The following is a 24,424-nucleotide window of genomic DNA, read 5'->3' on the forward strand; positions in this document are numbered from 1 at the left end:
CAAAGTACATTAGATTTTTTATTTACCATAAGAAGTGCAATAGCAAAAATTTGTTTTAATGAGAAAATTAGTTTTAATGAGAGTGACCATTTAAGCTAAGTTCATACTGAGTTTTGACTCTCTGTCGCAGGTATGGTAATTCTCAGTGTATACTGTGGCGAAGAGCAATGGGGCTCATTCATTTCAATGGCCCCAATAGAGTTACCTAGAGACTCCATTCGGGCCACATACGCTATTTTCACCGGGCTGGATAACACAGCAGACTGTGCTTTTGAGTCCAGTTAAAATACTGTATACAGGCGACTCTGTTCAGGTCACTGAAATGAATGGCAGTCAATGTCCTTTGCCACCGTATACGTCGGCCGTTGGCTGTCCGGGCATGCTGGGAGTTGTAGTTTTGCAACTGCTGGAGGCACCCTGACTGATAAACACTGCAATAGACTAATACAACTCCCAGCATGCCTTTGTCTTTGTGTCTCCGTTCAGGGTATATACACTAATTTAACTGGACTGGATAACACTGAAGGCCGCGCTTTTGTGTCCCCATAAAATTGAATTGGAGTCACTAGGACATCTGCTGTTCTCCTCCACAGTATATGTTGGCATCCCATTCCCGGTTCCAACTGAATGTGCATTTGAAAGTGGTAGCATATATATTCTGGGCGTACAGATTCCAGGCGCACATCTCCTGTGTATCAGCAGCGAGCCCCATACTGGAAGCATCTGTCAGATAGGGATCTCCATGAGTAGCAGTCACTATCTCTCCAGCAGACAATGGCCGCTGATCAGATGATAATCACGGTTCAGCTTTCCCCTGAATCGTTCACTTCTCGGTGTGCGTGGAAGCGTGTCCGGCCACCTCCTCTGAAGGTCGTGTTACCGGCTCTGAGCCGCAGAGGTCACTTTACACTTCCTGGCACAACAATAGGCGCTTGTGTTATCAGAGCTGGAGGAGCTAATCGCAGGGTTCTCACCTGGAGACTGCAATATGGCGCCAGCAAGTGGACCCGTACGTGAGATAGCGGGCGACGTGAACAGAGGGCGAGATAACGTACCTGAAACAGCTGCGTCACCTACTTCATAACCAAAACTACAACTCCCAGCATGTCTGGAAAGCCTAAGTCACTGTAGTCCAATGGTCAGCAAACTGTGAATCCCCAGCTGTTGCAAAACTAGAACTCCTAGCATGCATGAACAGCTGAGGTCCCTCCAGTCCAGTGGTCTCCAAGATGTGTACCTCCAGCTGTCGTAAAACTACAACTACCAGCATGTCTGGAAAGTCAAAGTCACTCTAGTCCAATGGTCAGCAAACTGTGGATCTCCAGCTGTTGCCAAACTAGAACTCCTAGCATGCATGAACAGATGAGGACCCTCCAGTGGTCTCCAAGATGTGTACCTTCAGCTGTTGCAAAACTACAACTACCAGCATGCCCAGACAGTCGAGTTGTAGTTTTGCAACATCTGGAGGTCCACAGTTTGCAATATCTTTATACTACAGCAGTGGTCTTCAAACTACAACTCCCAGCATGCACGGATTGCTGAAGTCACTCTAGTCAAGTGGTCTCCAAACTGTGGTCCTCCAGCTGTTGCAAAACTATAACTCCCATCATGCCCAGACACCCAAATTTTCTCTAGTCCAGTGGTCAGTAAACAGTGGATCGCCAACTGTTGCAAAACTACTGTCCGCATTCTGGGAGTTGTAGTTTTGCAACATCTAGAGGTGCACAGTTTGGAGATCATTGTTGTAGTATAGATATTGGAAAACTACAACTCCCAGCATGCACAGACAACTGAGGTCACTCTAGTCCAGTGGTTAGCACACAGTGGATCCCCAGCTGTTGCAAAACTACAACGCCCAGAATACCGCCGCCGGCTGTCCGGGCATGCTGGGTGTTGTAGTTTTGCAACACCTGGAGATCCCCATTTTGGAAACCACTGGACTAGAGTGACCTCAGCTGTCTGTGCATGCTGGGAGTTGTACTTTTCCAATATCTATACACTACAGCAATGATCTCCAAACTGTGCAGTGTATAGATATTGCAAAACTACAGCTCCCAGCATGCTGTTGGCTGTACAGGCATGCTGGGATTTGTAGTTATACCACATCTGGAAGTCTACAGTTTGGCACCACCCTTGTCCTTAGGTTGTGTGTGGTATTACAACCTGGCTCCATTTACTTTAATGGAACTCAAGTGCAATACAACACACAACCTGAGGACAAGGGTGGCGCTGTTTTTTTTTTTTTTTTTTAAATCAGTTCAGTTTTGCTAATCCTGGAAAACCCCTTTAAAAGGAAAGACGAGTGAAATGTCCCTACCTGTTCACCTTTTGCTGATCGGTCAGATGAGGTCAGGTTCATCTCCGTCCATGATAACAAGTCGTCACAGTGAGTCAGCGGAGGCGGCCATAGAATCCTGAATGTCATAAAATACAAATAACAAACACTAAATGAAAAACCATCCAAAAGCCTCCTCCTTACACCAGTCTGCATGCATTATGGAGCCCCCCCTCCGGCCCGGATCACAGGGTCACCAAGATAAATATTTGCCCATTTGGTGTCAGTGGATGATGACCCGGACATTAGTGACCCCATTGTATGTAGACTAGAGGTAGCTGAAGTAATTGTAGTGGAAAAGCAGCCACAATATGGCGCCTGGGGGGCAGATTGTTTCCAGCTATGTAAATATCACGGGATAGAAACTTTTACCAGCGCCCCCTACTGTAGTGTTCAGGGTGCAATTAGGTCCCCATTACACTATGATGCAGACGTGTGATGTAGATGATGTCATCACTCTAGTGTTCTCCAAACTGAGGCCTTCAGCTGTTGCAAAACTACATTTCCCAGCATGTCCTGACTGCCGAAAGGGGCTGCAGTCAGGACATGCTGGGAGTTGTAGTGTATCTGGAGAGCCACACATTGGGGATCACTGCTCTACACTGGTGGTCTCCAAACTTTGTATTGCCAACGTCTGTTCGGGCATGCTGGGAGTTGTAGTTTTGCAACCGCTGGAGGTCCATGGTTTGGAGACCACTGGTCTAGAACGATTTCGGCTGTCCGAGCATGCTGGAAATAGTAGTTTTGCAACAGCTGAAGGTCCACAGTCTGGAGACCACTCCTGTAGAGTAAAGCTATTGCAAAACTACAACTCCAAGCATGCATGGACAGGCAAAGTCACTCTAGTCCAGTGGTCTCCAAATTGTGGACCTCCAGGTATTGCATAGCTACAACTCCCAGCATGCCCGAACAGCCAACAGCTGTCTGGGCATGCTGGGGGTTGTAGTTTTGCAATATCTATACACTACAGCATGCTGGGAGTTGTAGTTTTGCAACAGACAGAGGTCCACAGTTTGGAGACCACTACAACTCCCAGCATGCCCGGACAGCCAAAGTCACTCTAGTCTAGTGGTCTGCAAACTGGGGACCTCTAGCTGTTGCAAAACTACAACTCTCAGCATGCCCGGACAGCTAACTTTGTAGCTTTGCAACATCTGGAGGTCCACAGGTTGGAGACCACTGGAGACCATTATTGCAAAACTACAACTCCCAGCATGCATGGAAAGCCAAGGTCTCTCTAATCAAGTGGTCTTCAAACTGTGGACCTCCAGCTGTTGCAAAACTACAAAACCCAGCACTCCCATCACTCTAGTCCAGTGGTCTCCAAACTTTGCACCTCCAGCTGTTGTATAACTACATCTCTCAGCAAGCTGTAGTAAATAGAAGTTGCAAAACTACAACTCCCAGCATGCCCGGACAGCCGTTGGCTGTCCGGGCATACTGGGAGTTGTGGTTTTGCAACATCTGGAGGGCCAAAGTTTGGAGACCACTGCTTTAAAGTGTTTCATTATTCCATGCATGTGACCTCAATGCATCCTATACATTGTGATGTTTCCTCTCTATAGGGCCTGTGACATCCTCGGTGGTGCGGAGAAGATCGGGACCTTCAGGCTGCGCCTCTGTGACTGCTGTGTCCCCCAAAATACAGGTGTGTTTCCTGGGGGGGGGGCATTCCTGGGGCAGCTGCTCCTCACAAGTCAGCGGAAGCCAGAATTAAGCTCCAGTCGGCTGAGCTGACTACAAAGGGATCCTGTGTTGGAGCTGAATGGTGACAGATCAGATTTCCTGACACCTGTAAACCGCACAGGAAGAGCGGAGCTGATAATACCGTACAAACTGCGCCCGCTATCCGGTCCCGTCCCAGGATCAAGTCCCTGCTGGAACCATCATCCCCGGACCCTGCAAAAACTCCAATAACCACAGGTGTCATGTCTCAGCCCCACATGTTCTCTGCAGGGAATGTGACGGGATACTGATGTGGCGGGATTACTGCTCTGGGGGATCCTGCATCAGAAAGCCCCATCTGGTCGCCCTCCTCTGTGGTTATTGATTCTGTTCTGCGGGAAAGATGGGTGGACGACCAATATGGTCACCATCTAAGCTCACACAACTTTTTAAGAATCCTGCATGGCAATTCTGCTGAATAAAATGGGATGGTGATCCTTGTAGGTGCTGTATTGGCGTCCGTATTGGGGGGGGAGGGAGTCACCAAAGGGCCGTGCAACGTCTGGAGGGTCACAGTTTGCAGACCACTGGTGTCGAGCAGTGATCCCTAATGCACGGTTCTCCGGGGTTGTCAAAACTACAACTCCCAGCATGCCCGGACAGCCGTTGGCTGTCCGGGCATGCTGGGAGTTATAGTTTTACAACCGTTGGAGACCACTGGTATCGGGCAGTTGCAAAACTACAGCATGCTGAGAGTTGTTGTTTCGCCACAGCTGGAGAGCCGTGCATATGGGATCACTGGTCTACACAGTGTTCTTCAAACTGTGGGCCTCCAAGTATTGCAGAACTACAACTCCCAGCATGCCTGGACAGCTGTTGGACATGCTGAGAGATATAGTTTTTCATCACCTGGAGGCCCACAGTTTGAAGACCACTGTGTAGAGCAGTGATCCCATATGCATGGTTCTCCAGCTGTGGCAAAACTACAACTTCCAGCATTCTAAGACAGTCGTTGGCTGTCCGTGCATGCTGGGAGTTGTAGTTTTGCAACAGCAGTAGGCCCACAGTTTGGAGACCACTGGTTTAGAACAGTGATTCCCAATATTCGGCTCTTCAGTTGCGGCAAAACTAGAACTCTCAGCATGTCCTGTCAGCCTTACGGCAGCCAGAACATGCTGGGGGTTGTAGTTCTGCAATAACTGGACGCAGTGTAGATAAGTGCTGTAGATTATAACAAACCTATTACTGGATGTGATAAGCTCACGGGGCGGCTCGGGGGTCTTCACAGCTACATTAACACTTCATAAGTGTGAAAGGGAAAGTAATAATCATGCGGTGAGCCCCCCATCCCCCCATAGTGTGACGCCGGTGTGTGCTCATTGTGTGGATGCCTTTGCTGTGTGTCAGTATTCTGTGTAGACGCAGGGGTCTGTATGCCGGTATTTTCCACTATATGGGGGTCCTGGATGTCAATGGGATCTGTGGTGATTTATGATATATCGACAATGTTTAAAGTGTAACAAACAAGTAAAGTGAGTCCCGACCGCTCGCGACTAAACTGCGCAGTAACGTAATAAAGATAAATGTCGTTTCCACCATAGCCTCATGATGTGATTGTTCCTTGAACGACCGGTCAGACTGCAAACAGAAGCCGGGAGCAATAATCAAGATCCTAATTGTAATGATAGGGACCCCCTCCCCGGGCCGTGCGTCCCTCACACCTCCCCCCACAACATACACAAGACAACACACACTTCCTCCCTCCTGTTACATTCACAGCTCATCTCAATGGGACAGGAAGAAAGTGTGAAATGGCAGATTACAAACATAGGAGGGAAGGAATGTGACAAATAGATGAGGAAGACACCACAAAGCAGTGATGCCCCAGCAATGAACATGACTTGGAATTACACCGCACGTCCCGTTAATCACGTCCTCGCATATCAATAAATTGTGTAGAATTGAATGGACACAAACGCACAGTGATACAATGTGATATTTACACATTTTTACTCGGTTCAATAAAATCGGATACAATTTAAATCCTTTTTCGAATCGGGTCAAAAATCGCGGTGAAAACATAAATGGATACGACTTGTCAATAGAAGTCGATGGATACGTCTAGGTTTAAGATTCTATATGATTTTTACAGAACTCGAAAGATGTGAAAATCGTCACGGGAATGTGGCCTTAGGGTACGTTCACACGAGCGGATTTTCGCTGCGGATTTCGCTGCGGATCCACTGGTGAAGGCCCGCTCCATGCTGTCTTTACATGTGCCTGCTCGTAGCAGCAATACACCGCTACGAGCAGACACACTGAGATGTGCGAGTCACAATATACTTGCACATCGCGGGAGCTCTCTGCCTAGCTCAGAGCAGGGAGAGCGGCCGCGATGTGCGAGTAAGCCGCGCACATCGCTGCAGTGTGTCTGCTCGTCGCGGCGTATTGCTGCTACGAACAGGCACATGTAAAGACAGCATAGAGCGGGCCTTCTCCAGCGGATCTGCAGCGTAAAATACGCTGTAAATCTGCTCGTGTGAACGTACCCTTAAAAGACAAGTATCATGGAAGAAAACGTATTCTCCTCCATAGCGGCGCGTCACGACCCCCTCCATATAGCTCTATGGGAGAGCTGTTCGGCAATCTTCGGCTCTCCTTTAGAACTATATAGAGGGGGTGTGGCGGCCCCTGCTTCGGGCGGGAGTTGTGACGCGCTGCTGTGGGGGGCTCTAAACAGGAGATCACGGGGGGCCCCAGCGCTCGGACCCCCCCCCCACGATCTAAAACGTATCCCTTTTCCTTCAGATAGGGGATACGTTTTTTTTTTCATGATACTTGTCCTTAACATTTACGCATCTGTTTGCATACATTTTTTTTTTTTTACTTTACTTCTGAATTTTTGTTAATGAAATTGCAGACATAGATAGCACGACAAGAAGAGATGTCCAGCGCAGTATGTAGGATGAAACAGGAACTCTTTATTACGGATCCCATGGATAATAAACACAGGAACAATAGCCAGCGCGTTTCGGGTCAAACTGGACCCTTAATCGTGGCATAACAAATACACATACATAGAGAGTTTAAATAGAAATTACAACTGGTCATGTGTCTATGACATCACAAATTTAAAACCATATACAAAACATGGAAAATTTCGCACAGTGACAAAAAAAAAACCTGGAAACTGGATTATAATTGGCTGCACATAGTATTTATTCTAAATGAAAAAATGTATTAAATCCACCGGAGTATAATCACAGATAAGCATCATTGTGCAAGGATACATCCACTATACATCATAAATACATTTATTTTTATTTTTTTTAAAGGGGCCAGAAAACATCTTATCCCCTATCCACTTTTATGACATCACGCCATGCCCCCTCCATTCATGTCTATGGGAGGGGGCGTGACGGCTACGTAGTAGCCGTCACGCCTCCTTCCACAGACATGAATGGAGGGGGCGTGGCAGCTGAAGTCACCAATCATCCATCACTGGTGTTGCGCCGGAGATCCCGGGGGTCCCAGCGGCAGGACCCCTGCGATCAGACATCTTTATCCCCCATCCTTTGGATAGGGGATACAATGTTTTCTGGCCGAAGTACCCTTTAAAGGGGTTATCCAGGAAAAAACTTTTTTTATATATATATATATATATATATCAACTGGCTTCAGAAAGTTAAACAGATTTGTAAATTACTTCTATTAAAAAATCTTAATCCTTTCAGTACTTATGAGCTTCTGAAGTTAAGGTTGTTCTTTTCTGTCTAAGTGTTCTCTGATGACACCTGTCTCGGGAAACGCCCAGTTTAGAAGCAAATCCCCATAGCAAACCTCTTCTAAACTGGGCGGTTCCCGAGACCGGTGTAATCAGAGAGCACTTAGACAGAAAAGAACAACCTTAACTTCAGAAGCTCATAAGTAATGAAAGGATTAAGATTTTTTAATAGAAGTGATTTACAAATCTGTTTAACTTTCTGGAGCCAGTTGATATATAAAAAAAAAGTTTTTTCCTGGAATACCCCTTTAAGTACCAAAAAAAGTGGCAGATCCTTTGAAAACAATGTATACAGATGTAAGGTCCACTATCTGGGACATCATTTGTGTCTATGGATACATCAGGCTACATTGTCTGCACGTTTAGCTTTATTAGAAAAGCAAAAAAAATTGTCCAGACGGACTAAATATATAAAAAGCAACGTATTTCAGAGATCATTATTTAGCATAATTTGCCTTGGTAAAGGACGGTATCTGAAACGCGTTGGTTGTAGTCTGGACAATAAGCTGAACGGTTTAGGCCATATAGAACATCCTGATCAACTCTACCGCTATATACTTGCATGTGGGCTGCACCTTTCTATACACCCGGCTGTCTGACAGATTGGAGGGGTGAGCAGACATTAATCTAAGATATGTTTTTATATCATTACAGGTTTGCATTGTGTATTTTGGGTACACGGACGGATACGCCATGATGTGATTGTGGCCTGGATGGTGCTGCAGTCACCGTGGGTGAGGATTTAGGCCTGGACCACACAACCACAGTACAGAGGATGTAGCAGAGCCGCGCTGTGTGAGACTACAGGACTGCGCACATTTTGGATCACTCTGATCTTGTGTTGCCGATTCCACGTGTACGTTGTTTAGATAACAGAGAAAAAATGGTCACCGAGGGGTTAATCCGCGTTTTCGTGGTGGCTCTAACTCATCGGCCGCAGTGGAATATTTTTGATGGCCGCTCTGTTTCCCAATCCTCTGAATCATAAGAGATAAGGTTATTTGTGCAGGGAGGTGTCAGCGCTGGGAGAGTACGGTCCATACTGTACATCACCGGTAATGGGAAGTCACACCCAGAGCGAGCGGATCTGCTGTACATTACACTGATATATACAGATAACATAATATATATCTATTATATCAGTGATGTCATACAGGGGGCGGGGCTGTGATCACATGTCATTATATTACTATTATATCAGTGATGTCATACAGGGGGCGGGGCTGTGATCACATGTCATTATATTATTATTATATTATATCAGTGATGTCATACAGGGGGCAGGGATGTGATCACATGTCATTATATTACTATTATATTATATCAGTGATGTCATACAGGGGGCGGGGCTGTCATCACATGTCATTATATTACTATTCTATTATATCAGTGATGTCATACAGGGGGCGGGGCTGTGATCACGTCATTATATTACTATTATATTATATCAGTGATGTCATACAGGGGGCGGGGCTGTGATCACGTCATTATATTACTATTATATTATATCAGTGATGTCATACAGGGGGCGGCGCTGTGATCACATGTCATTATATTACTATTATATTATATCAGTGATGTCATACAGGGGGCGGGGCTGTGATCACATGTCATTATATTACAATTATATTATATCAGTGATGTCATACAGAGGGCGGGGCTGTGATCACATGTCATTATATTACTATTATATTATATCAGTGATGTCATACAGGGGGCGGGGCTGTGATCACATGTCATTATATTACTATTATATTATATCAGTGATGTCATACAGGGGGCGGGGCTGTGATCACATGTCATTATATTACTATTATATTATATCAGTGATCTCATACAGGGGGCGGGGCTGTGATCACATGTCATTATATTACTATTATATTATATCAGTGATGTCATACAGGGGGCGGCGCTGTGATCACATGTCATTATATTACTATTATATTATATCAGTGATGTCATACAGGGGGCGGGGCTGTGATCACATGTCATTATATTACAATTATATTATATCAGTGATGTCATACAGAGGGCGGGGCTGTGATCACATGTCATTATATTACTATTATATTATATCAGTGATGTCATACAGGGGGCGGGGCTGTGATCACATGTCATTATATTACTATTATATTATATCAGTGATGTCATACAGGGGGCGGGGCTGTGATCACATGTCATTATATTACTATTATATTATATCAGTGATGTCACACAGGGGGCGGGGCTGTGATCACATGTAATTATATTACTATTCTATCAGTGATGTCATACAGGGGGCGGGGCTGTGATCACATTTCATTATATTACTATTATATTATATCAGTGATGTCATACAGGGGGCGGGGCTTTGATCACATGTCAGTGATGTCATACAGGGGGCGGGGCTGTGATCACATGTAATTATATTACTATTCTATCAGTGATGTCATACAGGGGGCGGGGCTGTGATCACATTTCATTATATTACTATTATATTATATCAGTGATGTCATACAGGGGGCGGGGCTTTGATCACATGTCAGTGATGTCATACAGGGGGCGGGGCTGTGATCACATATCATTGATGTCATACAGGGGGCGGGGCTGTGATCACATGTCATTATATTACTATTATATTATATTATATCAGTGATGTCATACAGGGGGCGGGGCTGCAATCACATGTCAGTGATGTCATACAGGGGGCGGGCTTTGAGAACCTTACTGTGAATTTACCAACCACATCTGCTGGGGGTACGTTCCAAGCCTCTACTACTCTTTCAGTAAAATTCGATCTTTTCCTGTAGCTTCAGATCTTCTGCCAATAACCTCAGATTGGGCCCCTTGATCTTGGATTCTTTTTATTTTAAAAACCTAGCACTGTTAGAAATGTTTTGGGCATTTCTCGGACACTGGGATAGTTCCGCCTGTCAGTGTTATGTCACAGCTCCAGGAATATGATGGGGTCAATGAGGCATTAGCGGGTTAACTGGTGTGAAATGACTGAGCAGGAATCTTCAGTGCTGGGCTCATAAATGGAGTGTCTGCAGGGGATGGGGGAGACTCCTGAGCCGGATCGACAAGAGGGCACTTGTTGAGGGAATATTAGCATTTCCTATTACCCAATAATCACCTAATCCAATTGTCAGCAGTAATTACAGGCTACGCCCCAGCGCCATCTCCACAGGAGCAAAACACAAAAACAGCAACAAAAACATAAAAGTCTCTTATCTGAGGAATTCTCTCAGCTACCTGACCCCAATCCACCCCAGGAAAACCAACAACACACAGAATCCTGCGGGCTCCGTCCTGTGGGCCATCATGGTTGGCGGCCCCAAGAGCTGACGTGTCTATTAAAAGAGACAAAGGATGAGGTAGTTGTGGAGTCCATATGCCGGGGACCCCCCTCACCGCTCTATGGCCGCCTGTTGTGGGGGACAGATCTGAGGTCCTCCAGGTAAAAAGCTCTATGGTTTTCTCTATGAAGTAAACTCTTTTTAATCTGCTCAGTAGATCCCCTTTACTCCTCATTAACCCCTCAGTAGATCCTCCTATATCCCACATGATCCGTTCAGTAGCTCCCCTTTTTTCCCAACATTAGCTACTCTAAAGATCCCTCTTTACCTCAAATCATCTACTTAGTAGAGTCCTTTACCCAATAGCATCAATCAGTAGATCCCCCCTTTACCCTACATTAGTCACTAGGTAGATCCTCCTTTACTCAATAGCATCAGTCAGTAGATCCCCCTTTACCCTACATTAATCACTCAGTAGATCCCCCTTTACCCTCAGTAGATCCCTTGTCTGTACAGGCTGTTGTGGCCGTCTCCTTCAGCTTCACATTCCATCCATGACTCTGGATCTGGTGACAGTCGGTATCTTGGTCCTGTGTTGGATCAGTAGACACTTACGTCTCCAGCTTGGTCTTTGGTGAGTCAGATGACGGGCACTCGGTGCGGATCTCACGGCCGGGTCTGGGCTCCAAGTTTATCAGAAAAAACTTCACTCACCAAGGAGCAGATTTTCCTTTTCTGTCCTCATATCCTCCCCAGAAGAGCAGGGGCGCAGGGCTATGCTGTGAGGGTCTGTGGCCTTGTACATGGAGCTCATAAGAGTGGGATCACTTCAGGTGTATGTTCTCCCATATAACCCGAATATCCAGAATCAAAGCTTCTTTCCCTAACTCCTGTTTTACTAACATTGTGGGGGTAGACCTGTGCGGGGGTTCACCTGACATGGGGGTCACATTTTTATTGGGTCCATCACAGTTATCTATACAGAAATGTATTCCACACCCATGAACCAAACAATAACCAGGACTCATCCCTACTGCCTAAACAGAAAGCCGAAATCCACTGCAGAGGAGCTCAATGACCATTAAAACCAAAGAACCAATGCAAAGTGAATGTGGACCAGATTCCAAATGTGACCTGTCATAAATATAAATATACCACTGGATTTACTATGGAGAATTCCGGAAAAATTATGGGACCTCAGGACATCAGGGTTAACTTTTTCAGTACAAAGATTTTTATATCAACTTGGCAAAGAATTATCTTCCTTATGAATTACAGTGTTGGATATCTTCTGATGTACAACATAGCATGTATCAAGTTTCATCCAGAGCTGTACTCACTATTCTGCTGGTGAGATCACTGTGTACATACATTACTTATCCTGTACTGATCCTGAGTTATATCCTGTATAATACTCCAGAGCTGTACTCACTATTCTGCTGGTGAGGTCACTGTGTACATACATTACATTACTTATCCTGTACTGATCCTGAGTTATATCCTGTATTATACTCCAGAGCTGTACTCACTATTCTGCTGGTGAGATCACTGTGTACATACATTACTTATCCTGTACTGATCCTGAGTTATATCCTGTATAATACTCCAGAGCTGTACTCACTATTCTGCTGGTGAGATCACTGTGTACATACATTACATTACTTATCCTGTACTGATCCTGAGTTATATCCTGTATTATACTCCAGAGCTGTACTCACTATTATGCTGGTGAGATCACTGTGTACATACATTACATTACTTATCCTGTACTGATCCTGAGTTATATCCTGTATTATACCCCAGAGCTGTACTCACTATTCTGCTGGTGAGATCACTGTGTACATACATTACATTACTTATCCTGTACTGATCCTGAGTTATATCCTGTATTATACTCCAGAGCTGTACTCACTATTCTGCTGGTGAGATCACTGTGTACATACATTACTTATCCTGTACTGATCCTGAGTTATATCCTGTATTATACTCCAGAGCTGTACTCACTATTCTGCTGGTGAGATCACTGTGTACATACATTACATTACTTATCCTGTACTGATCCTGAGATATATCCTGTATTATACTCCAGAGCTGTACTCACTATTCTGCTGGTGAGGTCACTGTGTACATACATTACATTACTTATCCTGTACTGATCCTGAGTTATATCCTGTATTATACCCCAGAGCTGTACTCACTATTCTGCTGGTGAGGTCACTGTGTACATACATTACATTACTGATCCTGTACTGATCCTGAGTTATATCCTGTATTATACCCAGAGCTGGACTCACTATTCTGCTGGTGAGGTCACTGTGTACATACATTACATTACTTATCCTGTACTGATCCTGAGTTATATCCTGTATTATACCCCAGAGCTGTATTCACTATTCTGCTGGTGAGGTCACTGTGTACATACATTACATTACTTATCCTGTACTGATCCTAAGTTATATCCTGTATTATACTCCAGAGCTGTACTCATTATTCTGCTGGTGAGGTCACTGTGTACATACATTACATTACTTATCCTGTACTGATCCTAAGTTATATCCTGTATTATACCCCAGAGCTGTATGCACTATTCTGCTGGTGAGATCACTGTGTACATACATTACATTACTTATCCTGTACTGATCCTGAGTTATATCCTGTATTATACTCCAGAGCTGTACTCACTATTCTGCTGGTGGTCACTGTACATACATTACATTACTGATCCTGAGTTATATCCTGTATTATACTCCAGAGCTGTACTCACTATTCTGCTGGTGGTCACTGTACATACATTACATTACTGATCCTGAGTTATATCCTGTATTATACCCCAGAGCTGTACTCACTATTCTGCTGGTGGTCACTGTACATACATTACATTACTGATCCTGAGTTATATCCTATACCCAGAGCTGTGTTCGGTATCTTGATCAGATATGGATGTCCAGTAATGAATCACTCCGGCCCAGACATTTGCCGTCACCTTCCTAGGCTCCTTGGTTACTATATGAGTCACTGTTCTTCCCACCAGTCATAAAGCCTCCATGCTTTGTATTCGGATGACTTTACTCAGTGTTTTGGCCTCTGTTTTTGGCAACAGGTTTTATCTATACGACTGCGGTAACTTTTAAAGGACTTGGGCAGGTGTGCCGTAGGAATTCGGTGACTCTCCTATCAGAAATGTTTACCAAGTAGAAGTGAAAGTGTCGGCCTGAGAATAGAGCGCAGACACAAAGCCAGGGGGCCTCCTTCACCTGCCCCTTCCTGGACCATATATATATACATATATACACTGACTGCGCACACCTGACTATTATATGTACCCTGCTGAACTGATATATACACTGACCAAGAGGATGTCAAGTATATATTGACCATGAATCTATATACTGACCGTGCATAGGACACATACTCAGTCGGCTATACTATATGTGGGATGACATTATATAGTGACCATGAATAGGATATCCATACTATCTATATACTGACACATACTCAGTCAGCTATACTATATAGGGGTTGACAAGTATATAGTGACCATGAATAGGATATCCATACTATCTATATACTGACACATACTCAGTCAGCTATACTATATAGGGGTTGACAGGTATATAGTGACCATGAATAGGATATCCATACTATCTATATACTGACACATACTCAGTCGGCTATACTATATAGGGGTTGACAAGTATATAGTGACCATGATTAGGCTATTTAAATACTGGCCATACATAGGACACATACTCAGTCGGCTATACTATATACATAGGACACATACTCAGTCGGCCATACATAGGACACATACTCAGTCGGCTATACTATATACATAGGACACATACTCAGTCGGCTATACTATATACATAGGACACATACTCAGTCGGCTATACTATATACATAGGACACATACTCAGTCGGCTATACTTTATACATAGGACACATACTCAGTCGGCTATACTATATACATAGGACACATACTCAGTCGGCCATACTATATACATAGGACACATACTCAGTCGGCTATACTATATACATAGGACACATACTCAGTCGGCTATACTATATACATAGGACACATACTCAGTCGGCCATACATAGGACACATACTCAGTCGGGTATACTATATAGGGGTTGACAAGTATATAGTGACCATGAATAGGATATCCATACTATCTATATACTGACACATACTCAGTCGGCTATACTATATAGGGGTTGACAAGTATATAGTGACCATGAATAGGATATCCATACTATCTATATACTGACACATACTCAGTCGGCTATACTATATAGGGGTTGACAAGTATAAAGTGACCATGATTAGGCTATTTAAATACTGGCCATACATAGGACACATACTCAGTCGGCTATACTATATACATAGGACACATACTCAGTGGGCTATACTATATACATAGGACACATACTCAGTCGGCCATACATAGGACACATACTCAGTCGGCTATACTATATACATAGGACACATACTCAGTCGGCTATACTATATACATAGGACACATACTCAGTCGGCTATACTATATACATAGGACACATACTCAGTCGGCTATACTATATACATAGGACACATACTCAGTCGGCAAAACTATATAACTATATACATAGGACACATACTCAGTCGGCCATAATATATACATAGGACACATACTCAGTCGGCTATACTATATACATAGGACACATACTCAGTCGGCAATACTATATACATAGGACACATACTCAGTCGGCCATAATATATACATAGGACACATACTCAGTCGGCTATACTATATACATAAGACACATACTCAGTCGGCAATACTATATACATAGGACACATACTCAGTCGGCCATACATAGGACACATACTCAGTCGGGTATACTATATGTGGGATGACAAGTATATAGTGACCATGAAAAGGTTATTTATATACTGACAATGGATAGGGCACACACCCAGCCGGATATAGGAGTTGACAAGTATATAGTGACCATGAACAGGCTATTTACATACTGGTCATACATAGACACATACTCAGTCAGCTATATGATATGTGGGATGACAAGTACATAGTGACCATGAAAAGGTTATCTATATACTGACCATGGATAGGGCTTACACCCAGCCGGATATAGGGGTTGACAAGTATATAGTGACCATGAAAAGGTTATCTATATACTGACCATGGATAGGGCACACACCCAGCTGGATATAGGGGTTGACAAGTATATAGTGACCATGAATAGGACATACATAGGACACATACTCAGTCAGCTATACTCTATGTGGGATGACAAGTATATAGTGACCATGAAAAGGTTATCTATATAGTGACCATGGATAGGGCTTACACCCAGCCGGATATAGGGGTTGACAAGTATATAGTGACCATGATTAGGCTATTTACATACTGGCCATACATAGGACACATACTCAGTCGGCTATATTATTTGTGGGATGACAAGTATATAGTGACCATAAAAAGGTTATCTATATACTGACCATGGATAGGGCACACACCCAGCCATAGGACACATACTCAGTCGGCTATATAGTGACCATGAATAGGCTATTTACATACTGGCCATATGTAGGACACATACTCAGTCGGCTATATAGTGACCATGAATAGGCTATTTACATACTGGCCATACGTAGGACACATACTCAGTCGGCTATATAGTGACCATGAATAGGCTATTTACATACTGGCCATACGTAGGACACATACTCAGTCGGCTATATAGTGACCATGAATAGGCTATTTACATACTGGCCATACGTAGGACACATACTCAGTCGGCTATATAGTGACCATGAATAGGCTATTTACATACTGGCCATACATAGGACACATACTCAGTCGGCTATATAGTGACCATGAATAGGCTATTTACATACTGGCCATACGTAGGACACATACTCAGTCGGCTATATAGTGACCATATATCTTTATACTGACCATATATATTCCTGGAGCAAATGTATATTATATATCAGTGTTTCCCAACCTAGGTGCCTCCAGCTGTTGCAAAACTACAATGCCCAGCATGCCCGGACAGCCAACGGCTGTCAGGTCATGCTGGGCATTGTAGTTTTGCAACATCTGGAGATCCATAGTAGTGTATAGATAGTGTATGTAGTGTATAGATAGTGTATGTAGTGTATAGATAGTGGGATACAACTCCCAGGATGCGTAGGCTGTTTGGTTAAGCCCTGGTGTATATATAGCGAACATGCACACAGGTCCGTCCAGACCCCCCACGGAGCCCTCATCCCCAGCAGACAGGACATTTCCCACCACATGTCTTCATTAGATACGCCGGCCCCATAATCTATAAGGATATTTCACCTCCATCTGTTTCCACCAAGCAGAAAATCTCCTCCAGGCCCTGGAGCAGGATTTATGGCCGGGTAGGGCAGGGGCCGGGGCTTGTTATTATAGTGTGCCCCCCTGATTTATGATGCCAGTGTATACAGAGGGCTCTGCGCCCATTTCTTAGGCTGACCAAACACCCGTCCACTTCTACAACCAGTCAGTACCCCCATAGAACAGCAGATTTTACACCCTCTGGTTTTTACAGGATTTTTCTTTTGCACAAAATTTTGGTAAATCTTGTTTTTTTTATAGCTGAGTCATTTTTTTGAAATAGCGCAAAAACTGGCGGATGGGAATAACACCATTTCAAATTGCAAATTTTATCAGTTTTTATGATTTTTGGCCATTTTGTTGAGTAAATTTTTCGCAACAATTTAATCCTTTTGTTTTCTCCCACAAGTGAATTGCGCAACACAATTCACGACACATTCAAATATGCGTTTGCCACTTTATTTTTCTCGTACATACGCCACTTTCTCACAGCACTAGAGCCAGCCCACAATAGTGTAATAATAGTTAAAGGGGTACTCCAGTGGAAAACGTTTTTTTTTTTAAATCAACTGGTGCCGCTGAATACTACAGAGGAAATTATTTTCTTTTTGGACCACAGAGCTCTCTGTTGACATCATAACCACAGTGCTCTCTGCTGACACCTCTGTCCATTTTAGGGACTGTCCAGAACAGCATATGTTTTCTATGGGGATTTTCTTCTACTCTGGACAGTTCTTAAATTAGACAGAGATGTCAGCAGAGAGCACTGTGCTCGTGATGTCAGCAGAGAGCTCTGTTTTCCAAAATAATTTCCTCTGTAGTATTCAGCAGCTAATAAGTACTGTAAGGATTAAGATTTTTTTAATACAAGTAATTTACAAATCTGTTTAACTTTCTGGCACCAGTTGAGTTAAAAAAAAAAAGTTTTCCACCAGAGTACCCCTTTAATGGTTGACGTGTCCAGCAAATTCCCACGTTTACCATAGATTGATTGTTATGTCTATGGCCAGTGTTATACAGAGAAAAGGAAAAAAGTATTTGATCCCCTGCTGATTCCGTACGTTCGCAATGACAAATAAATGATCCGTCTACAATTTTAATAACTTGTTTATTTGAACAGCGAAAAATCCACAAAAAATGCTTTTGATATAAGTTATGAATAGATTTGTATTGAAAAAAAAGTATTAGATCCCACTAATACTTTTTTTTCAATACAAATCTATTTGTGGAAATTCTGCTGTGTGAATGAGACAGCGGAATCCTATTAAAGTGTATTGGCTATGAATTCATGCCGAATTTTCGTGCGGGATTCCATGCTGAAATTCTGGCTTGTGACCATTCACACAGCAGAAATTCTGCATGTCAGCGTCAATTCCGATTCCGCATTCATTTTGGCTTCAAATCCACATCTGTCCAGCATTTGTGAAATTGATGCAGAATTTCCAGATGCTTTCTGCATGATTCTGCAGCAGAGTAAAAATAGGTGGCCTTTTTTAAAGCTACGTTTAAATCCCACACAAAATCCACATGTATTCTGCGCGATTTCCGCACCAACTCCACATTTTGCACAGAAATGTAAACCCTATTGACCCTATTCCATGTTCCGGAAAAATATCAGACAAGAGTTATATATTTCTGGAACATGGAAAGTGGGATTTCCGCATCAAACATTTTGCAGTAGAAATTCTGCTGTGTGAATGACCTTGCGGAATCCCATTAAAGGGGTATTCCAGGATTTTTTTTTATTTTACAATGCTACAGGGTGTGTAAAGTTAGTGTAGTCCATAATATAGTGTCTGTACATGTGTGTGACGGTTTTCTCACAAATCTTCTGTGATTTTCACCCCAATATTAATTTTTAACAGCATACAAAATGACTGTTGTCTCAGATTTTTCCCAGGTTGCAATGCGGCCGAGACCTGACATCACTAGTCAGCTGATGACAGGGAGCCTGTCTGCTTAAATGGGTGGAGCAATCGCTTAGTGGGAGAGAGATCAATCTGCAACTAATGCAACAGCTGTAGGCACCCTGACTGAAAACCATAGGTCTTTTAAATGGATGCAGCTCATTTATGTTTCAATGGGTGGGGTGGCTGACATGTGGGAGGGAGGAAAATGGAATTCTGGGAATTGTAGACAAAAAAGAAAAACTCAAACAGGAAATACCAGTTCACAAAAAGCTATCCACAGTATTATAGTAATCTCACAACATAGCCATTTATCCCCAAGACAAGTGCAGATCCTTCCTAAGCTCGTCCATTACTGTCTGCCAGGTACATACTAAAATCACCTTTTGGTGGAGAACCCCTTTAAAGTGTATGGGCAATAAATTTAGGCAGAATTCCGTGCGGAAAAATCATGCAGAATTCTTTGCAGAATTTCTGCCGTGTCAAGGCGGCCTTAAAGGGAGAGTTACTTGTATAAAAGACACCTGTCCACACAAGAAATCAATAGGATTCCAACCTCCATCATGGCCAAGACCAAAGAGATGTCCAAGAATGTCAGGGAGATGATTGTGACCTAAACAAGAAATTAATAGCCCATACACGTCAATGGAATTCCTGCAGTGAAAATTCTGCTGTGTGAATGGGACAGGGGGATCCCATTGAAATGTATTGGATATAAATTCATGCAGAAATTCTGGTCTGTAAACATAGTATTAAAGGGGTACTCTGCCCCTAGACATCTTATCCCCTATCCAAAGGACCCCCGCGATCTCCCTGCTGCACCTGGCGTCCATTTAGAGCATTGGGTGCAGTGCGGGAGGCTCATAACATCACGGCCACGCCCCCTCAATGCAAGTCTATGGAAGGGGGCGTGATGCTGTCACGCCCCCTTCCATAGACTTGCATTGAGGGGGCGTGGTCGTGATGTCATGAGTGGAGCAAGCCTCCACCCCGTATCGCCAGTCATCCGGCACAGAGCGAGCTTCGCTCCGTGCACCGGAAGTCTGGGGTCCCGCAGCCGAGATCGCAGGGGGTCCCAAGCCGCAGGACCCCTGTGATCAGACATCTTAAAAACCCAACCAAACCCAAACATGGAGAGAACATACAAACTCTTTGCAGAGGTTTTCCTTGGTGGGATTTGAACCCAGAGCTGCAAGGTAACAGTGCTAACCACTGAACCACCCTGCTGGACACACGTGCAGCGCCCACAAGGTCCCCCTGCTCAAGACATCACAAAGACAGGTCTGTCTGAAGGTTACCAATGGACATCTGAATGATTCAGACTGAGGGAGATTGACAAATATTTTGTGTTTCATCCATTTGTGGATAATCGCAGTAACTGTAGTAAACTTCTCACCAAGCTGCTTGGCGATGTCTTGTAGCCCATTCCAGCCTTGTGTAGGTCACCATCTTCTCCCTGACATCCTTGGACAGCTCTTCGGTCTTGGCCATGGTGGAGAGTTTGGAATCTGATTGATGCTTCTGTGGACAGGGGTCTTCTATACAGGTAACTCTCCCTTTAAGAGAGTGCTCCTAATCTCATCCCATAATCTTGCTGATTGATAAGGGATCAAGTACTTATTTAACTGAGTAAAATGCTAATCTATTTATGAAATGGATGTTTTGTTGCTATTCTGTCTCTCACTGTTCAAATAAACCGACCATTAAAGTATAAAGGGTTCAATTCTATGTCAGTTCGATTGTATATCTGGGGGTCTCAGTGATGCGAATGGTTACATAATTTATACAGACTATTACTTGTTATATATATAGGGGTCTCAGTGTTACATCTATTATACAGACTATTACTTGTTATATATATAGGGGTCTCAGTGTTACATCTATTATACAGACTATTACTTGTTATATATATAGGGGTCTCAGTGTTACATCTATTATACAGACTATTACTTGTTATATATATAGGGGTCTCAGTGTTACATCTATTATACAGACTATTACTTGTTATATATATATATATAGGGGTCTCAGTGTTACATCTATTATACAGGCTATTACTTGTTATATATATATATATAGGGGTCTCAGTGTTACATCTATTATACAGACTATTACTTGTTATATATATATATATATAGGGGTCTCAGTGTTACATCTATTATACAGACTATTACTTGTTATATATATATATATATAGGGGTCTCAGTGTTACATCTATTATACAGACTATTACTTGTGAGATATATATATATATATATATATATATATATATATATATATATATAATCCCAAAATAAAGCAGCACTACTTATCCAGTCCAACCAAAAAATTGGTGCCAGCGTCCCAAAGGACTTGATCAGAGTCCATCCAAGATAAGAACCAGATACAGGCGCAGCACTCCAACAAAATAAGTGATTTAATATCTCATGTCAGCATTACTTGTTATATATATATATAGGGGTCTCAGTGTTACTGTCACGATGCCGGCTGGCAGGAGGTGGATCCTCTGTGCCAGAGAGGGATTGGCGTGGACCGTGCTAGTGGACCGGTTCTAAGTCACTACTGGTATTCACCAGAGCCCGCCGCAAAGCGGGATGGTCTTGCTGCGGCGGTAGTGACCAGGTCGTATCCACTAGCAACGGCTCAACCTCTCTGACTGCTGAAGATAGGCGCGGTACAAGGGAGTAGACAGAAGCAAGGTCGGACGTAGCAGAAGGTCGGGGCAGGCAGCAAGGATCGTAGTCAGGGGCAACGGCAGGAGGTCTGGAACACAGGCTAGGAACACACAAGGGAACGCTTTCACTGGCACAATGGCAACAAGATCCGGCGAGGGAGTGCAGGGGAAGTGAGGTATAAATAGGGAGTGCACAGGTGAACACACTAATTGGAACCACTGCGCCAATCAGCGGCGCAGTGGCCCTTTAAATCGCAGAGACCCGGCGCGCGCGCGCCCTAGGGAGCGGGGCCGCGCGCGCCGGGACAGGACCGACGGAGAGCGAGTCAGGTACGGGAGCCGGGGTGCGCATCGCGAGCGGGCGCCACCCGCATCGCGAATCGCATCCCGGCTGGAGGCGGTATCGCAGCGCACCCGGTCAGTGGATCTGACCGGGGCGCTGCGGGAGCGAGAGTGTAGCGAGCGCTCCGGGGAGGAGCGGGGACCCGGAGCGCTCGGCGTAACAGTACCCCCCCCCTTGGGTCTCCCCCTCTTCTTGGAGCCTGAGAACCTGAGGACCAGATTTTTATCTAGGATATTGTCCTCAGGTTCCCAGGATCTCTCTTCAGGACCACAGCCCTCCCAGTCAACCAAAAAGAAGGTTTTTCCTCTGACCTTTTTGGAGGCCAGTATCTCCTTTACAGGAAAGATGTCAGAAGAACCGGAGACAGGAGTGGGAGAGATAAGTTTAGGAGAGAAACGGTTGATGATGAGTGGTTTAAGAAGAGAAACGTGAAAGGCATTAGGAATACGAAGAGAAGGAGGGAGAAGAAGTTTATAAGAGACAGGATTAATCTGGCACAAAATTTTGAAAGGACCAAGATAGCGTGGTCCCAATTTGTAGCTGGGAACACGGAAGCGGACATATTTAGCGGAGAGCCATACCTTGTCTCCGGGAGAAAAAATGGGGGGAGCTCTTCTTTTCTTATCAGCAAACTTCTTCATGCGTGATGAAGCCTGTAAGAGAGAATTTTGGGTCTCTTTCCATATGGTGGAAAGATCACGAGTTATTTCATCCACAGCGGGTACACCAGAGGGCAAGGGAGTAGGGAGGGGGGGAAGAGGGTGACGGCCGTACACCACGAAAAATGGGGATTTGGAAGCAGATTCAGAAACTCTGAAGTTATACGAGAATTCGGCCCATGGTAGAAGATCTGCCCAGTCATCCTGGCGGGAGGAAACAAAATGCCGTAAATAATCACCCAGGACCTGGTTAATTCTTTCTACTTGCCCATTGGATTGAGGATGATAAGCAGAAGAAAAGTTTAATTTAATCTTGAGTTGTTTACAGAGAGCCCTCCAGAATTTAGACACGAATTGGACGCCTCTATCCGAGACGATCTGCGTGGGCAACCCGTGAAGACGAAAAATGTGTACAAAAAATTGTTTTGCCAACTGAGGCGCAGAAGGAAGACCAGGAAGAGGGATGAAATGTGCCATCTTGGAGAATCGATCAACGACCACCCAAACAACAGTGTTGCCACGGGATGAGGGTAAGTCTGTAATAAAGTCCATACCAATCAGAGACCAAGGCTGTTCGGGAACAGGCAGAGGATGAAGAAGACCAGCGGGCTTCTGGCGAGGAGTCTTATCCCGGGCACAGACAGTGCAGGCTCGCACAAAATCCACAACATCCGTCTCCAGAGTCGGCCACCAATAGAAACGAGAGATGAGTTGCACGGATTTCTTGATGCCCGCATGACCTGCGAGATGGGAGGAGTGACCCCATTTGAGGATTCCGAGGCGTTGGCGTGGAGAGACGAAGGTCTTCCCTGGAGGAGTTTGCCTGATGGAGGCTGGAGAAGTGGAGATCAGGCAGTCAGGAGGAATGATGTGTTGCCGAGAGAGCTCTACTTCCGAGGCATCCGAGGAACGAGAGAGAGCATCGGCCCTAATGTTCTTATCGGCAGGCCGAAAGTGAATTTCAAAATTAAATCGGGCAAAGAACAGAGACCACCTGGCCTGGCGAGGATTCAGCCGTTGGGCAGACTGGAGATAGGAAAGGTTCTTGTGATCGGTGTAAATAATAACTGGAAATCTTGATCCCTCCAGCAGATGCCTCCATTCCTCAAGTGCTAATTTAATGGCTAGTAGCTCTCGATCCCCGATGGAGTAGTTCCTCTCCGCCGGAGAGAAGGTCTTAGAAAAAAAAACACAAGTAACAGCATGCCCGGAAGAATTTTTTTGTAGAAGGACCGCTCCAGCTCCTACTGAGGAGGCATCAACCTCCAATAGGAAGGGTTTAGATGGGTCAGGTCTGGAGAGCACGGGAGCTGAAGAAAAGGCAGACTTGAGCTGTTTAAAGGCGTCTTCCGCTTGAGGAGGCCATGACTTAGGATTGGCATTTTTTTTGGTTAAAGCCACGATAGGA

General features: G+C 44.3%; 1 long non-coding RNA gene across 8 annotated transcripts in view; it reads right to left on the reverse strand.

Moving 5' to 3' along the window:
- The window catches only part of LOC130294112 (uncharacterized), a 196,227-nt gene that overhangs the window by 153,467 nt on the left and 18,336 nt on the right, over positions 1-24,424 (reverse strand). For all 8 annotated transcript variants that reach the window (XR_008848389.1, XR_008848392.1, XR_008848394.1 and 5 more), the window contains exon 3: positions 2,318-2,414. This is a non-coding gene — a long non-coding RNA (uncharacterized LOC130294112). The remainder of the gene's footprint in view (positions 1-2,317; positions 2,415-24,424) is intronic.

Source organism: Hyla sarda, chromosome 10, assembly GCF_029499605.1.
Source record: "Hyla sarda isolate aHylSar1 chromosome 10, aHylSar1.hap1, whole genome shotgun sequence".
Taxonomy (NCBI): Eukaryota; Metazoa; Chordata; class Amphibia; order Anura; family Hylidae; genus Hyla; species Hyla sarda.